The following is a 20,530-nucleotide window of genomic DNA, read 5'->3' as shown; positions in this document are numbered from 1 at the left end:
GTGGCAATGTGCTTTGTTTGGGGTGAAAATGTAATAAAAAAAAAAGCCGGCTCAATTTAATCAGGATGACAGTCACTAAAAGTTAAATCGTTTTGTTGAAGGTCATTTAAAACTATATCACGAAGTAATAAATCAATGATATTAGCATATTTGTTTGGGTTAATATTTTAATATTACTAATCTTCAAGACTTCATAAATTGCGTATCGCTGAGTTATAATATATATATAGATATAAGATTATGCATATTTGGATGTAAAAAGATTTATAAATTTCAAGAGTGAAGACTGAGATATATTTTATTAGAGAGACTAGTTGACCGTCCGCTCGTGCAATGCGCTTGAACATAATATTTTAATTTATGCAGACAGCGTATGTATTATTATATAATCAACCCTTCATTAATTAATATTAATTAATATTAATTAATATGACGAAGAATAATTTGAATGATGGACTAATTAGCAGAAACAAAAAATAAAAACATAAAAATAATATAATATGATAATGTCGTTCATTAAATTCCGTCTGTATTTGTTTACAATATTAGGTCAGCTGATATTTAGGCTGGACAACCTTTAACATAGTCCTTCTCCTGTTATAGATTAAAAAAAAAAAATTTACAGGGAAATATTTTACGTAAAACCAGCCGGCGAAACGTCAAATATTTCCCTGTAAAATCATTTTTTTTTAGAAGAGAAAAACTATTTTTAAGATCAAATTTATTCAGTTTTCGAGACGTTTCGGTAGATGTAACCTCTGACCTTCTTAAGGTGTATCTTATCACACCCTGGAATGTTTCTATCGAACTCAGGAATTTCTTGACTCTGACAGAAACATTCCCGAGTTCGACAAGATCCACCTGAAGAAGATCGAAGGTTACATCGACGAAAACGTTGTGAAAATCATGCTGAAGATGAGAACAATAGTCAGACGAAACCAAATAATACGAATAACCAATCCTCGTCTAAAAAGTTCAGATACGTGATATAAATTAGTTTTGTGCGAAATTTGTAAAAAATAATAAGCTCAGCCGTTTCGGAACCTATGAACACGGAACTCATACACGCACACAAACACACAAAAGATATTTTTCCGAACCTTTACCAAAATATAACAGACACGCAACATCTAATCATTTCAACTGGTTAATATGTGACTTCAGTAAATATAGTGACGTAGGAAGTTAGAAAACTTATTTAAACTGATTTAAGATTGATCGGACGGCATTTGAAATTTATATACATAAAAAATTCAACGGTTAGCATATAAAATAATATTCTTTTGGATAAATTGTCACGTGACCCTTACGCATTGTAATTTTGCTTTATTCTTCAAAATGGCGCTGTTTTTTTCATCGAAGCAAGGTGCAGTATATATATATATATATATATATATATATATATATACACACATATATATATACATATCTACAACTCTCGCCATATATATATATAAGGGTTTATCACTCAAATCTCTGTCGCCACTCTGAAATCGGCTTACCCATCTCCTAATTTTGTTAACATCAACTGAATCGGCTTCATAAACGTTCAACAGGCGCCGATAAATGTTAACCAGTTAAATTCTTTTATGCATGGATGAATTGAATGACGCATCTCTGCTTCTGACGTACGTCCATGTCAGGGTGTTACTTTCTTAGAGACTGACACCGTCAATAATAATAATAAATAAACTTTTGGAACGCCTATATATAAATTTGCCGATACCTTGAAAAGTTAAGACTTTTAATCTACAACTCTCGCCATATTTAAAGTGAAACAGTATATATGCACCCAGCTACTCCTGGCGTTTGAGATCGCTTTAATAAATACTAAATTACCTCCAAATGTTAGACTCAAAGTTCCTACTTATCACATTCATCGGTTATCTACACGATCGTTTTTCTTTCCACCAGCTCATTTATTTAAAAAGAAAAAAAAACATAATATCACCAGAATATTGACTTGCACATTTGGTTTCCAGGCATAGCAATGATACGGACAAGCGAAATAGATTTCGACGAACTATGTTAAAATAGATCAAAATGTCTGAAATTGGCAAGAAAAAAGAAAACATTTATAGGTTACATTTTCAAATGTCTGAAGAGATTTGAACAAATTTAGATCAGATATATCCAATCAATAAGTATTCGATTTTTGTTTGCGCAGCAAAAGAATTTCAAGTCTAATCCAGGAAATATTCCCTCTAATCTCCAAATCTAACAGAGATTCGACTATTCGTATAATGGCATGTTTCCTGTTGATTGTTGTGTAATGTTTGTTCTATGCAATTCTTACAGTTCAACCCTCCCAGGGTTTACCTTATATCTTTAATAAAAGGTGTAGATTTATTTTTAATCGCCTGAGAGGCCTCTGTCGGAGATTGCCAACGGGGCGGCACAGGCATCATTTACCACACCAGGATGTCTCCCATTGGAACTTTTCAATGCCCCATTCCGATGGAGGGGGATATAAATACCTTTAACAGAATTGTTAGAAAGTATTGATGTCTACCCAGAGTTCATTGTACGATGGTGCGTTCCAGAAGTAATGCAACATATTTTATTTATTCCGCCCGAATACATCAGAAGGGATTGTAAATTGCATTGTTATGATGACTGAACTCATGCATTCATGACCCGAAGGTTTCATATCTCTTTTTCAGATATTGACAGTGTGAGAATAAAAAAAAACATCAACTCGTGTCATAGGGCTTGCGTCAGGTGCACAGATGCGTTGTTGAATTCCTCCACGCAGAACAGAAATAGACCCGATCAACATAAATTCAGTCAGCATAACAATGCAATTTGAAATCCCCTCCGATCTCTTCTGATGAAATTAAAATTAGGAGACATTACTTTTGGAAGGCCCCCTGTATCATTTATATATATATATATATATATATATATATATATATATATATATATATATATATATATATATATATATAAATAAATAAAAATCCCAGCTGATAAGACAAGAAATTATTATAAACAGGACTGTCCTACATATAAAAGACTTTTGTATGAAGCACTTAATAAATCTTATAAAACAGTCCCTCCTAAGATTTTATATTTCATTAATTCTGAAGCTAAACGTTAACTGACTTCTATGAATTTTCATAACTTCACTGAAATAATTTATCCGAGTACCCCTAGATTCAACCAAACTTTTATGACAACCCCTCCATCACATTGATCTGCCGATCTAACTCTGACTTAGGTGCTGTAAGCAAAACTATCTTAGATAGAATCATCCCTTCTATTAAAGAAAAAGTAAGTTTCCTTCTTTGGCTGAATTCAGATTCCGTAATTAATTGGTTTGTCTCCCTTAAAAATAAACACCTCCTTAACTTCATAACCTTTGACATTCCAAATTATTATCAATCAATTTCTCCGATCCTTTTAAATAAGGCTAAAAGAAATTCTGACAACTAATTAAGAAATTAAATTAATTCACCTAGCGAGAAAGTCCCTTATACAATTTAACAATAAGTTTTGGACTAAAAAGGACACCTCTGATAATTTTGACATCTTGATAGGTACTTCTGACTCTGCAGAAGTTACCGATTTAGTGGGACTCTTCTTACTGAAAGAACTTAAATACCACTTTAAACATATCCAAAGAGGCCTTTATAGAGATGATGCCCTTTTTACTACAACAGCCAGGCCAAGAGAGTACAACAAAAAAAATTAAAAAATTACATAACTTTTTTTTAATAACTTTGGTCTTTCTATAATTATCGAACCAAACAAAAAAAAACTTCAAATTTTCTAGATGTTACACTTAATACTAACACCGAAACTCATAGGCCCTATCATAAACCCAACCTTACGCTTGTATACGTCCATAAATCTTGTAGCCACCCCAACTCAATTATAAAATCTATAGTACCATCCGTCTCTAGAAGAATTACTGCTCTTTTTGCTAATAAAAAACTTTTAATCAAAATGCTACTTTCTTCAATAATTCCTTAAGGAACTCAGGACAGAAGGAAAAGATTAAATGCAACCATTATTCTCCTCCTGTTGGCCGCTTTAAATCTGTAAGCACACAATATGACTCGCAAGAAATCAGTTCAAAGAACAAGATCTGCCGCTATCAATAACAATGAACAAGTCTACATATATAATCCAAGCGAAAATACTCATCGCAATACCTCTAACCCACCCAGTCACATCAGGACAAAGAAAAATATTTGGTTTAATCCTCCATTTAGCGTAAATGTCAAAACTAATATACCTAAAAAATTCTTCAACATTGTACAAAACTCTTTCAAGTACCCACACAGATATAGCTCTATTTTCAATAAAAACTCAGTAAGAATTTCTTATTCAACAATGCCTAATTTAGCACAAACAATCTTAATATCTAATAACAAAAAATTAAATCAGCCCCAAAAATTCCTTTCCTAATTAAACCCAAAACTAACTGTAATTGTAATAACAAACATCTTTGCCCACTCAATAATGATTGCACCCATAAAGATCTTATATATTCATGCACAATTACTGAGCCCCCAAGCAATCCTCCCATAACAGACACTAATATTTCGTCTTCAAGTTATCCTTTTTCCGATCCACCATCTGATATAGTTACTTATCCAATATACCACTCGAGCAGCCCCCTAAATCTACAATCATACAACTAGCAATAATAATAATAATAATAATAATAATAATAATAATAATAATAATAATAATAATAATAATAATAATAATAATAATGCTCCTAACAGCCATTCTAACACTAACAACACTCATTATCCCCTCCAAAATAGTCGTCGTATTATCATTGTCCCACCCTTTGTTGAACACAATGAACAAAATTCAAACTATTTAACTCATACAAATCAGCAAATTATTATTAATATCAGACCTTAAGATTTTAATAAAGTGCATACATATATCAGCGCTACTTCAACATTAATTACGAAAAGAATATCAAGCCACATTTCTTCTTTTAACAACCATAATTCTAATAATAACCAAGGAACTTCTCTAACCACTTTAATTAAAAAACTTAACTCTAATAATACCCCCTTTTCAATCAAATGGACTATCATAAAAAGCTTGTCTTATACTCCAGTCTCTAAGTTATGTCGCCTCTGCACAACCGAAGCAATAACTATAATTACTTCCCCTAAAAGTAACAATATAATACATTCTTAAAACGAACTGATCTCTTTCTGTAAACATAAATCCAAATTTAATTATGTTTAAGTATATAGAAAAAACGATAATGTTAAAGAAAAATTATATATATCTGAAAGGTTAAAGTAATAGCTATGTAATTTCAAAATTACCATTATTAAATCCAAATTTAATTATGGTAATTTTGAAATATCGTTTTTTTTCTATATACTTTCTTAATACTTTATAACTCAATAATACTTTATTTTAATTCTTTATTTCTTCTTTGCTTGGCCGTGTTTTTTATCTGCTATTTCCGCAGATTTAGTCTTTAAATATTCTTATCTATCAATTATATCAATCTACCCACACATCTATATCCTGTATGTATATTTATTTATATTTTACTATATGCATTTACTTACATACTTACTTGCTTTATCCGGAATTTGCAGATACAGGCCATCCTCTCCTCTTAAAAAACATTTTTTTTTAATTTTATATTTTATATTTATTTTTATTTTATATTTATTTTTATTTTTTTATTTCTTTGTTTCCTTATTAATTAATTAATTAATTAATTTATTTTTTCCGTTTAGTGTCTTTTAATAACTCTTGCTGACATTTTCTTAAATAATAACCTGTACTTTTCAGTTGACCTCTTTTTTGCCCTATATTATTCGTGCCTTTTAACGTTATCCTGTCTGGGTCATTTTGACAGTTGCTTTTCTAATTTATATTTAAATCTATCACCATTTAATTTTTTCTATTTTTTTCTCTCTCTCTTCTTCTTTACTGATTTTTTTAAAAATTACACTTTGTTCTCGGCAGCTGTGTTAAAAGCGTATCTTATTTTTCTTTTATTATTATTGGAATTTTTCTCCCTTAACATATTTGCGAATTATTCCATGGATTTCGGCCTTTTGGATTATTTTGGACCATCTTCTAATTACGCATTTTCCTTGGATTTTACTTGTGCGAATGGAAAATTTAATTAACTTTCTTTGACTTACATTTTTGGATTTTACCGTCATTGGATACCTTACCTTTCACCTGACTATCCATTCACGTAAAATCACCCTTTTCTTCACCATATTCCCTCTGCTTCACTTTTTGTTATCAAGTGAGATCTTTGACTTACTTGCAGTTACATCAAATACTTTTGTATGCGATTTACTAATTCCTACCCTCTGATGAGAACGAAAGTATTTCTTCGAAAATCCGCAGATTAAGGACTATCCACTTATTAAGTGTTTCCTTTTAACATTAAATATGTTTTTAACTCTTTTTCAAAGTGTTTTTTAACATGTTTTATTAACTATTTGCTCTTATATATATATATATATTATATATATATGTATATATATACATACAATGTATATATATATATATATATATATATATATATATATATATAATGTTAAAAATCCACGTATGCTTTTAAAATAGTGATTGAACTGTTGTGAAGGTTTTGGGAAGCCCGAAAACGATGTTACTTTTTGTATTTAATATTTTATTTTTGTATTTCAAGCCGTCCTCCGTCCTTAGTCACAAAAAAGTATCGATATTGAAAATGAAAGACGTTGAAAAAAAACCCTGGAAATTTGTAGTATGGGCAGCGTTCATTCCTAGCTACAAAGTTCAAAAGAGTTCACGTGAATTATTTTAGTCGTTTGTAGGAGAATACTGATTTTTTAAAATTTATTTCTTATTTTTTAAAACGTTGCAACCTATTAGCGTTCAATGGCAAAAAGAGACGCAGTTGATTTCAATATGTATAATGAAATTGACACACAATTGTGGAACGGTGGAAATAATGTTATTAATAGTTATTATAATGTTATGAATAGTTATCATAATGTTATTAATAATGATAGTATAGTAAATAAAAAAAATAATAAAAAGGTGATAGTGTTAAATAATAATAATGGACCTCCTCACATAATGAATAGTTTAACGTTTCTCTTTCCCTCTCTATCTCTCTCTTATTGCACACTAGTAGAATAGAACAAGGCAGAAACGGACTATTGTCTTTTCTTGACAAAACAGATCGTTACTAAGTCGGCTACGGTGCACAATTACTACCGTGTTGTTTCCGTGTATAACGCGGTAGCTGATTTCGTAACCCTTAATATATGCCTCATTATAAGAAACACCATTTTTAGATTTTCACCATTTTTAAAAGATATGTTTAGAGACGAAACCCCTTTAAAAAAAGAAGACAAACGAAATTGGTTCCGAGTCATGAATAAAGAATAGTTAATATGTTGCAATAAATCCGTTGTTCAACAGCAGTGAATATCTTCTTAAAAAAACAAGACGAGAGAGAGAGAGAGAGGGGGAGAGAGAGAGAAGAAAAAGAGCGAGAGAAAGAGAGGCAGAGAGAGAGAGAAAGAGAGCGAGAGAAAGAGAGGCAGAGAGAGAGAGAGAGAGGGGGAGAGAGAGAAATATATATATATATATAGAGAGAGAGAAATAGAGAGTGAAAGATATACATGTATATATAGAGAGAAACGTTGAAGGTATTAGAGAGAAGCATTGAAACGCTGACCGACGTTCTTTTCCACTAAAACACACTTTTCAACCTTCCGCGGTTGAACAAAAAGCTTGTAAACAACGTTATATAGATAAACACAGTCCACGAATCATGCTGAGGTAGAAAAAAAAAACGACAGTAGACATCAAAGGCATTTCCTTGCATTGTACATCAAAGATGGCATCGTTTTAAACTTTGACGTCAAGCTAATTGACATACATGGTGTATAGTATTCTTTTTTTTAAATCGTAACTATCTAAAACTCGTTTTTCCTATCCTCTTTGCTAGATTTATTTATTTCTATATATATGACAGGAAAATGTTTAATATTTCATGTTACTCGTCGCAGTGCGCTTCTACTGAAATCATAAAAGATAAGACGCATGCACGTCGTTAAATAGGGAAATAATTGTTTGTCTAACAATGCTGAAGCGCTGGGATTAATAAAAAATGTCAGCCTTTAGGACATGGAGAATATATATATATATATATATATATATATATATATATATATATATATATATGCGTGTTTGTGTGTGTGTTTGTGTGTGCATGTGTCTGTGTGTGCGCAGGCGCGCATGTTTGTTTTGACATAATAATAATTGATTGTTTCTGCGTAACGAAACAAATCTGTAAAAATATAGAAAAGTTTTTGTATGCTGAAAGTATAGTTCGAGGATACAAAAGAGAATTTTTGTTTCCGGAATAGAGCTCTCTCCCCCCTCTCTCTTTCTCCCTCTTTCTCCCCCTCTCTCTCTCTCTTTCTATATATATATATGTATATATATATATATATATATATATATATATATATATATATATATACTCGTAATTTTTTTTGTGTATTGATATTGATATTAAAAACGACCTTTTCTATTTATTTAAAAAGAACATACAACTTTCTTATATATGGATCGTCCAATTGCATTAATCTGCAAAAGATCTACACAATATGCATATTCTTTAAAACAACTGTTTTAATTAATTCCCCTTTAGCTTTTTTTTCTCGGTTTTCTTATCGGATAATGATCTTTAGTTACCTATTACGTATAATTATATTCATGCAGATATTCTACATGATTTATACTTGCATAATATTTGCGTAAAAAGGTTAGAGTAAACAGAAACCTCTTTCTATATATATTTATCTATGCGTATATATATATATATATATATATATATATATATGCTTAAAAAATTGCCTACCAAACTCCTCTGTCAACTTTTGGTCTACAGACATGAAAGTTAATATAAAGGGTATTCGAACTCATGCGAATTTTATTTTGGTTTTAAATGGGGAAAATCGGTACGTTATTTTCCTTCTTTGCGTTACAGGTTCAAGCCTGTCTGCTTACTTACATTTTTTCCCTCTTTTCACCCAAACTACTTACTACTGTTTCGCCCCCCCCCTCTCGCTACTAATAATTTTTTTTTTTTAATAACACCCTGGGTGCCCTTCTCGACGCAAGCAACGTCGGGGAACCCCACGACACTATCACGTTTTTACACTTCTCTCAAACCCCCACCCGAGGGTCCTTAATAAACCTCCAAACACCCAGGAAACGCCGGGTACCTCGCTAGTATAATACGAAATCTGCATTAATCAAAATGTCATATTTAAGCATATTTTAAGACCGGGCAATATAGGGTATTCTACTAGTATATATATATATATATATATATATATATATATATATATATATATATATATATATATCTTTCTATTAGAGGAGACTAATCGGGATAATACAAAGCTCAATAATTTGCTTTTGATCTTGTACAGAAGACAGTAAAAGTAGAAAATTAATTCACAAAAACTATATATTGGTATATATAGAATGATTCATTTTTTTTATTACATTTTCACCCCAAACAAGGCACATTGCCACTTTGGTGTAGGGGGCTACTATCAGAGGCAACAGCTACTGGGGTACTATGTTGGGATTTGGGAAGCAAGATGTCGGTTCACGTTACATTTGAATTTCTGCATGTCAGTACAGTTGGGGAAGCAGGGACCTGGAATGGAATTCCAGAGTTTAGCGGTTCTGGGGAACAAACTACTGGAGTAAAAAGATCTTTTAAATCTAGGGATCTCTACTGTGTGGGGGTGGGATTTAGCTGCCTGTCGGGGTTGTCGACGGTGTTTACGTCGTGGGGAAAAGTGTCTGCAGTTCGCCAGAGCATTCACCATTAAAATACTTATAGAACAGGCAGAGGGATGCAACATTTTGTTGATGGGACAGAGGCTGAAGCTTAGATACCAGTTCAGAACCTATCAGATTGTCGACACTCTTTTGAACCTTGTCTAGGAGCGAGAGACTAGTAGCAGATGCACCAGCCCAAATGTGACAGCAATACTCCATACATGGGCGAATTGTGGCCTTATAGAGGTACAAGATACTTTCGGGTGTTAGTAGTTTTCTAGCATGGTAGAGAGAGCCCACCTTCTTCGCAGCGGCCCTAGCAATGCTTTCAATGTAATTGTTCCAACTCATGTTTCCTGTGAACGTTAGGCCAAGCAGTTTGAAAGATGTACTCTCAGATAAAGGGTCAGTAGCCATTGCTATTTGTGGCAGAGAAGGTTTCTTGAAATTATTGAAGGAAACAAGTTTAGTCTTAGTTTTAGGCGGAATTGAATTTGACCATCCATTTTTGTCCCCATTCAACTACAGATTGGAGGTCATCCTCTAGTGTTTTTGCAATTTCTTTAGGTATGTGTTCATTTGTTTTCCTGTCATGCCTGTTATAGAGTTTGGTATCATCAGCATATATACCCATCTCAGAGGCAATTTTGTTGGAGAGGTCATTAATGAATATTAGGAACAATAGAGGTCCAAGGATAGACCCCTGAGGCACTCCCGCATTTATATTATATTGTTTGGATGTACGATCGTCGAGGACAACCTGGATTTTTCTCTTATCTAAGAAGGATTTAATTATGTTAAGTATTTTACCAGTGATACCGTATGATCTAATTTTCCTGAGGAGACTCTCATGCCATACCCTGTCAAAACCCTTAGATATACCTAGAGCTATCGCTCTTCCTTCCCCCGCTTTGTCCAGTGAATGGTATATACGTTCAGAGATTACGGTGAGGATGTCAGCTGTGGAACGGGCTTGTCTAAATCCATATTGTTTATCAGTCAGAAGTTTAGCATCTGTAAGGTGATGGACTAAAGCATGGTTAATTATGGTCTCAAATATTTTGGCGAAACGTGGGAGGAGGTTAATGGGGCGATAATTTGATGGGTCAGTTCTTTCGCCAGAATCCTTGAATACTGCTACCACATAAGCAGTTTTCCAACAGCCCGGAAAGCAAGATTCATTAAGGCATTTTTTCTAGAGTTTGCAGAGAACTTGAGCTACTTCGGCTGAGCACTTTTTTAATAGTACAGCTGGGATGAGATCGACTCCACACTCTTTTAAAGTGTCAAGGTTTGTTATGATAGCATGCACCTGAGCAGGGGTGATTTCTAATCGTCTACCGTGGCGTCTGTCCGCAAAGGAAAGGCAGAGGGTGGTTGGAAGAGTTCAGTGTGGAGTTTGAGGCAAACTTACTGGCAAGCATATTAGCCTTTTCGGTTGCTGAGCAAACAACCTCATGATTATTGATTAGTGGGGGAATTGTTGATTGCCCATTATTTACTACACTGTTGTAGATTTTCCAGAAGTCACGCGTTCCTAATTTTTATGCTTCGATGCGTTTTTTAGTGGTTTCCGTAAATTCTCTCTGAGCTGTCGATATTTCTTTCTTAACGTTACTTCTAGCTTCTATGTACTTCTGTCTGTTTGAACTGGACTTATGTCGGTTAAATCTGCGGTATGCATGTTGCCTTTGAGCAATGGCAGTTGAGCAAGTCGAAGTAAACCATTGGGGAGAGTGGGGCTTGCTATAAAATTTTCACATGGGAACATGTGCTTCAATTGCCGTTTTGAACCATTCAGTGGTCTCATTTGCGCACTGTTCAGTAGGAAGAGAAAAAAAATATTTCCCCATTGGGCATCTCTGATAAGATCTCTGATGGTTTCCCAGTCAGCCTTTTTATAATATCTCGTTGTTTTGAGCACTGGTTCTTCAGTTTTTGCTCTAGAGTTTAGGGTGATTTCAACCATTATCACTGCATGATCAGCGTTCCCGAGGGGGCTGTCAGCATTTGTTATACAATCCTCGGGAACTGTGGTCAGAAACAGATCTAGAAGTGATGCGTGTTGTTTTTGCTGGTCAAGGAAACGGGTTGGAAACGTAACCATTTGTGATAGAGAGTAAGATATACAGCTATGTGTTGTGCTGCCCGCTGCATCTGTGTGAGTAGAGAATCCAAGCCAGTTTTTGTGGTAAACATTAAAGTCACCAAATACTTGTACTTGTGCGCTAGTGTCGAAGGAGAGTGATGTGTCTATGCTGTCAGAGACTTTGTTTATTATGGTGTAGTCCTGGGTCGAGGGAAAGCGGTAGAGAAAATAAAAGCAGCTAATGTTATGTTGTATGTTTAGTCTAAATCACATAAAAGGCTTGGTCGTCCGATTCTAGGTTTGTTTCTCTAGTCAAGGAGAGGGTGTTACGAATGTAGACTCCAAGTCAGTGCATATGTCTGTCAGAGTCCTTTCGGCAGAGTGGGAGATAGCCAGGCATGTTCTTCCAAATCATATCCTTACATCATTTGTAGACATTTATGCTGACGACACTACCATTTATGGTACCACATCTAAGACAGTAAACGACCAAGTTCTCTCCAATTCTCCCTCCTCTGATCTTGAGCACGTAGTACAATGGGGAAAGAAGTGGCTGGTTACTTTTAATGCATCTAAAACCAAGCTTCTCTCTTTACATCATCAACATTCTAATCCACATTTGTCATCAATTGAAATGAATGGCTCTCGTCTTCAGGAGGCCTCAAGTTTTGACAAGCTTCTGGGCTTGACCATTACTCCTGATCTTAAATGGAACACGTATATCAAATCTGTTGCCAAGGCCGCTGGAAAAATGGTGGGATCTTTCTATCGATCCGGTAGATATCTCACTGCTGATGCTATTCTCTATCTATATAAGAGCCAGGTACGTCCAAAGATGGAATACTGTTGCCACATCTGGGCAGGAGCTGCTAGAAAGGACTTGTCCTGCCTTGATAGAGTTCAAAATAGACTTCGTAGCCTCGTAGGAGATGTCCTTTTCTCCTCCTTGCAACCTCTATCTCACAAAAGAGATGTTGCGAGTTTGTCTCTGATGTATCATTATTTTCATGGAAAGTGTTCTACTGAGCTTCAATCTATGGTCCCCCCTCGCCAAACTTTCACAAGAAACACTCGTCTAGCTGTAAACACTATCAATAATGTCCCCCACTCTTTATCTGTGCCTAAACCTAAACGTAGATTCCATGAACAAAGCTTCTTTCTTAGAACTGCACGCCTGTGGAATTGTCTTCCGTTTTCCTGCTTTCCGGCTGACTACAATATGGTTGTGTTCAAGTCTAAAGTAAATAAGTTCTTGATGAGCCGTTCCATATAAGTTATCAAATTTACCAAATTTTCATTACTAATGATTACTATATTTACCAATTTCTACTGTACACTCTTTAACCCTTATCCTTGAGTGGCCTCTGGGCCTTGATAATGTAGTGATGCCTTTGTAAAAAAAAAAAAAAGTAGTTAGAGGGGATGGACGAGTGTAGGTTAGTCTCACTTAGTGCTAAGATATCCGAGGTGTTTTTTTAGGAGAAATGCTTTGAAATAATTTAAATTAGTTCTAAGCCCACGGATATTCGTAAATGCAAGCCGCAAGGGAGAAAGCAGGTTGTTTTTTTTTTGAGTTTGGGCCTGTTTTTAGCGTTCTTTTGATAAGGGTATACAAACATTTAGTTGAGGGATAAAGGGGACCTTTTGTACCAAGGAATTTCGAAACCTAATCCTTCTCATCAGAAAATTCTGTTTTGCTTAATTTCTATATATATCTTAAAATTTTACTATATATATATATATATATATATATATATATATATATATATATATATATATATATATATATATATATATATATATGAGACATGATGTTACATCTTAGAAGATATTTTGTAGGTAAATGAAAATTATTTGAAAACCAGAAAATTCCAAGGAAAATTTTATTAAATGATAAAATCATGTTTTGTCCGAAAATTTTGTGTTAATACAGCCGTATCAAAAAAATGAGGACTTAATCTTAAGGACTGTAACATCTAAAATGAAAACAAAATTGACAAAAAAAAAAAAACAACAACACTAAAAAAACACAGTTATCTATTATACGCGTGTTACCACCGAAAGTCTTAAACAGAAAAAATATTTTACTATTTAATAAAATTTTCCTTGGCATTTTGTGGTTTTCAATACACACAGACACACTCGTACGCACACACACACACACACACACACACACACACACACACGTATACATATATATATATATATATATATATATATATATATATATATCTACGTAAACCTTTCATATCCATTTTCAGTTTTTACTTCAACACTGATTAATATGTAAAAAATAGAAGCAGGAAAAATCGCGAGAAAGTGTTAAAGTTTTGACATTTTACTAAACTTGTGAATGCATTATATTATTTTGGTATCAGTTATGTCTAATTGTTGAGCTAATTCTTTGCTGGTCAACTGCAGGTTGGCATCTATGGCGTCTTTAATGGCGTCTTCATCAATTCTGGCCTTCCCGAACGTCGCCGATCTAACAGATGAAAATCTCCAGAGGAAAATTTAGTATATAAATCTCATATACAGCTTCAATATTCCTTGTAGCTTCTGCATGTAGTTTTTTATTTTGTTTTTGAATTAATAAAACATACAATATCTCCGCTTCTCCGCACAAATATCTATTTTTGACGTCACTCGTTGCTATACTAGAAAAGCAAGGAATATATTGACATACAAATTCATAAAAAAATCTGGAATTCTGTACAACTTAAAGTAATGAAATAAAAACACGACATAACGCTGTTTCCAATGTATACATGTATATACATGCTTATATATGCATGTGCATGTATATATATATATATATATATATATATATATATATATATATATATATAGCCTGATAAATCTTCACGAGGATGAAACGTGGAAAAATGCAGGTTCGTAATTCAGAAAGTCAAAATATACATACATGCTTGGTCATTAAATTAAAAAGTATTGGTTTGACATATTTGGCATTCACTCTTGAAAAAGCCTACACAACATTTGAGCGAAACGTTGAGTTTCAGTCATTCCGTTTTCCGCTGTAATTCGTACCGTATGATGTCTTTATACTTTGCCATATGTATATATATATATATATATATATATATATATATATATAATAAAAATTACAATTAAATTTACCAAAATGATCCAAGATGGTAACATTAAAGTATATTATAAATATTAAAGAATTAATATTTATAAAGTTATCTCTGCCAGATGTAAAAGCTCGATAAAACCAAATAGGAGATAGAGCTTATAATACGAGCAAACAGTTAATAAAACATGTTAAAGAACACTTTGAAATGAGTTAAAAACATATTTAATCTGAAAAGGAAACACTAGATAAGTGGATAGATAGATAATCCACTAATCTAGTGTTTCCTTTTCAGATTAAATATGCTTTTAACTCATTTCAAAGTGTTCTTTAACATGTTTTATTAACTGTTTGCTCGTATATATGCATATATATATACATATATATATATATATGCATATATATATATGCATATATGTATGTGTGTGTGTGTGTGTGTGTGTGTTTGCATTCTGATATTACTAAAACTGACATTATATTTAGGCTTGATATTTTCGCTGCAGGTAAATAGTTTTCCTAAGTTTAGAACTTAATTGTCGGTTAATATCATCTCAATCGCGATTTAGAACGAGGTTGTTGATAAATCATCGTCTCCGATGGAAAATGAAAAAAAGTTGGTCTTCCATATTTATTTTTCTTCTTCATCCCTCAATCTCATCTTTCAACGCCCTCCTCCTTTTCCTCCGCTAATCTTTTCCCTGGCTTCGCCCTCCTTCCTCTCATCAACGTGTCTTGTTATCGGTGAAACTTGTTTCGTGGAAATCCCAAACCAATCACTAAGGCCATTTCTACCTGCTTATGACTGGACGCCTCGGGCATTGACATTGGCTTCCTTCAAATCTCAACGTTTGATGGCATCAAGTCAACATTATCTCGGCACCAGAGGGCGCCTTCTAGTATCTCCAGAATATATGAACATCTCGTATAAGAAAAAAAAAAAACAACAACTCCATATCATTTATTTCTTGGTATAAAACTTTAATATCTGAACATTTGCACGGCTTCGGTATGGGTTGGTCAACTTAAAACCGTCTGGTAGGAGACACAATACTTCGAACTTAAGGAAAAATTACTTATGTATTCACAGACCAACTGAAACAAACCAAAGGAAGCAGGGACATAGATTTACTGTTTCATATGTTCTATTTAGACAGCAAAGCCTCGTCTTTGAATTCATCTAAATAGGAAAATGGGAAAGTTTTTTTCCACCAATTGTAACTATATTATTAAAACAACTTAGGCTTATTTAACAATATCACACACACACACACACACATGCACACACACACACACATATATATATATTTGTGTTTGTGTGTGTGTTTGTGTGTGTGTGTGTGTGTGTGTAGTAATGGGAAAACGCTCATGAACTCATATTTACGTATTCCTAATTTGCATATTTTTTACATAGGCATCATCACTTATCAAGGCCCAAATGCCACTCGAGGATAAGAGTTAAGAGTGTACAGTAGTCAATTGGTCAATATAGCAATCGTTATTAATGGAAATTCGGTAGATTTATCAACTTAAGTGGAACGGTTCATCAAGAACTTGTTTACGTTGGACTTGAAGACAACCATATTGTAATCAGCTGGAAAGCAGGAAAACGGAAGACAGTTCCACAGGCGTGCAGTTCTAAAAAAGAAGCTTTGTTCATGGAATCTACGTTTAGGTTTAGGCACAGATAAAGAGTGGGGGTGGGATTATTGTTTATTGATTTCAGCTAGCCGAGTATTTCTTGTGAAAGTTTGGCAAGAGGGGAACATAGATTGAAGCTCAGTCGAGCGCTTTCCATGAAAATAACGTTAAAGCAAATACAAACTCGCAACATCTCTGCTGTAAGAAAGAGGTTGCAGGGAAGAGAAAAGGACATCTCCTACGAGGCTACGAAGTCTATTTTGAACTCTATCAAGGCAGGATAATCCTTTCTAGCAGTTGCTGTCCATATGTGGCAGCAGTACTCCATCCTTTTATAAATAGTATCAGGTTTATAAGAAAGTTCTTGCGGTTTTGACATTTAAATTCAGATACACATGTCTCGATTCAAACAAACATTTATTGATCGAAATTAGCACCATCAGAATAAACACATGTTTGCCAGCACAAAACAAGTGTACTTGTGCCAGTAACGTAAAATCTTGTGTTCTGGTGGCGATGAATTCGCCGAAGGCCTTTTTAATATCTCTAACATTTTTTAAGCATTTCTCACGCAGAATGTTGTTAAGATGCTTGAAAAACTGGCAGCTGCTCGGTGAGAGATTTGGAGAGTATAGCAAATGAGGCAGAATTTCGTAGCCCAATTCGTTCAACTTCTGTTTATGAAAACTTGTTATGTTTCAAAGGTTTTATTGAAGAGAGAACGTTTGTTCACTTGGGGAAAGACTACCTCAGATAAAATTCAATCGTTCTCACTTGTTCTGCTACTTGGGGATTGAGAAACGGAGACGACAGACATTGAGGTAACATTCATTTTATTTGTTTGTTTATAGATTTAGACCTACGTCGCTTCGCTCGTTTCTCGACTCCGGCTGAGCAGAAACACGTAATATCATTTCTCTGTAATATCATTTGACACCTACATTTCTTGCAAGTTAACATAATCTCTAATTACTGACGTAGAATGCTAGGTAGCTAACATTTGAATCGTATACATAATCACGCCACCTATAGGTGGGTATATTTTCGTTTGCTGCCAGGTTATCCTAACATGTACTATTTAGTCCTCGCCGAAATTAATACTAGTTAACATAATTACTACTTACTGACGCAGGAGCCCAATAAATATCAGTTAAAATAGCAGAAATATCATCCGATCAATTAGACGGTCTGTCTCATTTAATGAAATATGCTGTGATGGATGAATACAGCTGAATTACTCGCAGCATCTAACATATAAGGTAAAGCGAAACTTCTTACTGTTTAAATTACCAGAATAGATGATTAAACCAATCTATAAGAATAAATAGATCAATACACAAATCTATATAAATTGATATATTTCGTCATTCATTTTTAATCCGTTATTGTTTGTGGTCTCAACAAGAAAAAAATCAATAGATTTACACATTTTTTATATTTGGTCCACTCAACAGTTTTTTCTTACTAATTATTATTGACGAGATAATCAGCTTACACCTTAGAGTCTTCTTCCTTCTAACCGATTCTGATTGAAAAGTCCGTGTTACCTTCCAGTGTAAAATACTAGCGGTAAGTGAAGGTTCAAGGCGACTGGAAACAATGCCGAAATAAGCAGATGGTTGGTTGTTTTTCTTTTACAGCATATCAATCCTTTTCGAGTTATTTAATGCCGAATCCAAAGATTTTGAAGAAAATTTTTTTATAGAATATATTTGTTGTTTTCAAGTCAGTTTCTATTTAACCCATAGTTAGGACCCTAACAGGTACTACCACTCCAGGTCAGAGTGGACCTGGGAGCAATGGCAATTAAAGGGTGGCTCCACACTCCCCGAAGCCCGCAAGCTTGGGCCTCACCACTGGATATAGTTTAAGGTCATATCCAGGACCGAAATTAGAGGAGAACACACACAACGCATGAAATTCACAAATAGTCACCCACCTGGTATTAGCCAGGCTTAACGTTGTTTAACTTCGGTGATTTGACGAGAACCGGTACGTAAATGTAAGCATGACGTATATATATATATATATATATATATATATATATATATATATATATATATATATATTGCGTTAAAGACAAATACAGTGGTATATTTACGAGTTGCAATCTTTTATGAAAATATTAAGCTGTTATAATATCAGTAAAATTGTTAATCTGTTTGTTGTGGCTGTGTAAATTTCAAATCGCCCGCCACCAGTATTTTAGTGTTGCAGACCGCTATTTACTAGGGCTATGACAACAGCATATTCTTTTCATTGTTTGGACTCTTGAGTTTGTATCTGTTGATATCTTATATCCTTTTATATAGAGTGATGTGGTTCTCGGTTGATTAACTGTGTATAATTGTATCGGATATATACCCGAGAGTCAAAACAATGAAAATAATATTCTGTTGTCATAGTCCTAGTAATAACCTAGACAAAAATATATCGTTAAGTAAAAGTGTATTAGCAAAAGTATGTTGCAGAAGTACACGTGATAGTTCTTATGGCCATAACTGCCACGAATTGTTACCCAATAATGTGTAAGCTGTATCTATATTTAGAGTCGCTATGTAGTCCATTATTTCTACAATGCGTATATTATAATAAGAGAGTAAATAAAACATATTCTAAAGTGAATAAAAAAAAGAGTTTATTTCGCTTGTCATGAACCGTGAATATGAAAGAATATCGATGTGTCTTATAAAAGATGTCGGTTCTGTCTTTGGGAATATGCTTTCACAGACGTTTCCCGTGCGGAAACAAAACTCTTGCAAGTTCGTCCTCGATTGTATGCTTCTTTTAAGGAGCCATGGTTTGTTTGAATAAAATCAACGTTTGTTCACCCATAAAAGATCGATTCGCTTGCAAAATTCGTTTGCAAATAAACGCCGTCGATGTCTGGAAAAGCACAACTGAAAGGAAACACATCACACAAAAGATTTGAACTTTAAAACGTTTTTAGTCATCAGTTCACATTTCTATCACGTTAATTAGTTTCAGTATTGATCACAGTCTTTGTACCAGCAATCAATAGATAACTATTGAAGTCTGCTTTAAACAATAAGCTCTTCACGCTCATTTCAATAGGCACGCGTAACACACACACACACACACACACACACACACACACACACACACACACACACACACACACACATACACACATACACACATATATTAGGTTATTGCAAAAATAATGTCGTTTTTATGCATACAGTTGAACGTCAAAAAACGCGATTATATTTGCATCAACCTAATATATACTAAAATGAATATGTTAATCCACACACACGCACACTCACACACACACACGTGCGCGCGCGAACACACACACATATATATATATCTTAATAAATATAAAACTCTGGAGACCGTTCTTGCTTGCATCACACACACACACACACACACACACACACATATATATATATTTGAAAATTTTTCAGGGGGTACAGAATTTAATAATGGCTAAATATAGACCAATCAACGTAATGATTAAGAAATATAAAAAATGAAAATAAAGGTTAGCTAACCAGGTTTCGTTCCTCGCTCAACAGAGCTAAATCGAGGAAAATACGATTAAAAAAAAAGTCATGAATATGGCGACGAGAGGGAAAAATAAACAAAAACAAAAAAATAAACGGGGGAAAATAACATAGAGACTAAATTAAGTCCTAAAAGATTTTCTTTTTGCTTGCAAAGAGAAGGTCTCAAAGGCTTAATAAAAATAGTCTCTAGAATTTTTAAATGAAAGGGCGAGCGACTTACTCAAGATCGTAAACATATAAGCACTGAAATTTGTGGCACACGCATGGTTATTTATAAGATGGTCGCAAATCGCAGAACCATACGTGTTATTCAGAACATCCGATGGTGAAACATTTGCATAACGAATCTTTGATAGTACATGTTGT

The sequence above is a fragment of the Euprymna scolopes genome, chromosome 10 (assembly GCF_053919585.1).
Source record: "Euprymna scolopes isolate OS-2025 chromosome 10, ASM5391958v1, whole genome shotgun sequence".
Lineage (NCBI taxonomy): Eukaryota > Metazoa > Mollusca > Cephalopoda > Sepiida > Sepiolidae > Euprymna > Euprymna scolopes.
Note: the sequence above shows the minus strand (reverse complement) of the source record.